The sequence below is a fragment of the Austrofundulus limnaeus genome, unplaced genomic scaffold, assembly GCF_001266775.1.
Source record: "Austrofundulus limnaeus strain Quisiro unplaced genomic scaffold, Austrofundulus_limnaeus-1.0 Scaffold661, whole genome shotgun sequence".
Classification (NCBI taxonomy): Eukaryota; Metazoa; Chordata; class Actinopteri; order Cyprinodontiformes; family Rivulidae; genus Austrofundulus; species Austrofundulus limnaeus.
In genome coordinates, this window is record NW_013953063.1 from 106,737 (window position 1) to 109,274 (window position 2,538).

The window sequence follows — 2,538 nt, forward strand, 5'->3', positions numbered from 1 at the left end:
GATTCCAACCAATATCAGACGATTCTGGAGACCAATGTCCAGGAAACAGTGACAAAGCTGAAGCTGCGCCGGAGCTGCATCTTCCAACAAGACAACAACCCTGTTGTCTTGCTCAATATCTACTAAGGCATTCATGCAGGCTCAGTGTTGTCATGATTCGTTAGTTTTCATCTTGGTTTTCCTTGTGTTTCTATGTTCCCCAGTGTGTCTCAGTCCAGCTGCCCCTTATTTGTTTGATTAGTCACCCTCGTGTTTCTCACCAGGTGTTCTCAGTTTGTCCATTAGTTGTCAGTGTATTTAAGTCCTGTCTTGTCTCAGTCTGGTGTCAGATCCTTATTTGCTGTTTGTTGCTCATGTCATGCCAAGTCAAGTTTTGTGTTTTGTTTGCTGCCTTGTCAGCCTTTTCATTTAATAAACATTTTTGCCACTTCACTCAGTCCTGCATCTGGGGTTCATACCAACCTAGCCCACTCATTACAGTAAGCTGGGTTTGTTTATGCATAAAAATAATTAATTATGTTCACAGTAAAAACATTTTTATTGTTGCAGAATAGATTATTTTATTCTCTAACATAACCATGTATGCAGGCTTGCTGACTGAATGAAGGGTGACAATGATCAGATTTGTTTGTCTTTGAAATACTTCTAATGTGATGTCTAAGGTGTTATGTTAGAGACTACATTGAGTTGTAAATAGTTGGTAAAGGTCAAGTGGATTAAGAGTGAAAGATGTGTTCAGGTCTTATTCAAAACACTGGCCTCCATAAGACAACGGACTTTTCAAGCTGTTATAGAAATTTAAATCCGTCTGAACGACCTGCTTTGTAGGTAAAATTATCCTCGAGTTGCTCTTTAATAGAATCCTTCTATTTCTTTTATTAAACTAATAATCAGTGTAGACATTTCATGTTTTTAGTACATCCTGTGTAATGAATAGCTGCCATTTCATGGCTTTCATTTTGCTTGTTTTGTCATCTGACTAAGTAACTTCATTTTTAAGCACCTAAATCAGTCTGAGAAGAAAATGATTGCCACCGATTTCTTCACTGTAAAAATGTTACACTACCAAAGATACTGAAATTTATTTACTTTATACAAACTTAACAATCAAAAGTCATGAAAGTCTTTTCAGTGTCTTTTCAGGTCTACCAAATATTGAAAATACCTGTAGAATTCTTGATTATCCAGATGTTTCTGAACTGTCAACATCTATTTATTGTGATTGTAGTTTTTTTTTTCCTTATTTCGTTTTGATCAATGCAAATGCTTTGTCAATTACTTTGTGACGTGTGCTGATGACCACTTGACCAGGTCACCCTTGTAAAAGAGATCTCGATCTCAACGGGCTCTATCTGGTTAAATAAAGGTGACTGATTGATTGATTGAAAGATGTCAATAATAGAAGCAGGGTGTTGTATGTTTCTGTTGTGGAATTGTTTTTTAAATTATTGTTATAATTAGATTTAATCTATTTAAGTTGTGACCACTGTATAACCAAACCTGTAAAAGCCATGTTGTTTATCTTTTTTGTTGCTCCTTTCTGCACGGGTCACCACAGCAAAAAAAACTCAAGACCAATTTGGTGATTGTTTTCCTTCAGATACACTTCCTGACCCAACCTAGGCTTGAATCCACAGCCTCAGGCTTATGAAATACTGACAACTAAGCTATGTAACAATCTTTAATTGTTTTATTGTCTGTTTGTAATTTTTTTGGTTTGTGTATTTTTTGGGGATGATTGATAATGTCTTAGCTTTTAGCCCCTATCTGATAGCACATAGAGTGCAGCACAGGGTGATCTTCAGCACGGAGCAGGTATAAGTCCGTACAAAAGCAGAGGTGCAGCAGGATATTCAGTCAAACCACTGTGATCTCATCATCGTCTAAAATTGTCTAAATCCGTGGGGCTTTAGTTTAGTCAGGTTGGTGGCAGTGACACTGCTGCAAGGGTGGCCACTTTGACAAGAGGATTATCCATGAACCAGAGCCAACTTTTAAACCTCTTTCCTATTCTTATCTGTACTGTGTCCTCAAAAGATAATGATTTAATTAAACATTGATGATTTTCAAACTGGACACTGGCAAACTGATGGGCAGTGTGATTAAACCAGTGTTTACCAAATCACAAATCATGGCTTGTGCATCAAAATAGGATAACAATTGTGCTAAGTGAACAAACAGTGGGTGAGAGAGGAAGGCAGATTTGAAAACAAAAGCCCTGACAAAAAAGATAAAAGAATTTAAATTTATTGAGTGCTTTTAAAAACAAATGATTAATTTACCACTCTGTAGATATGGCCTCTGCTCTGTATCATATCTCTTCATACATTTTTCATACTACAGCAGTACCATGACAGGTCAACTAGCTTCTCCCCTGGTGGACACATGGACTGTACTTTAATGGACCCTGTTGTGGAATACTGATTATGTATCACCTGGACACTGTCCACTTGTTCCTGTTCCTGCAGATATGAACACTTGTTCATATCTTRTGWTATCCTTCCGGATGTCAGCATCAAGCTGACCTATTTCCGTGTA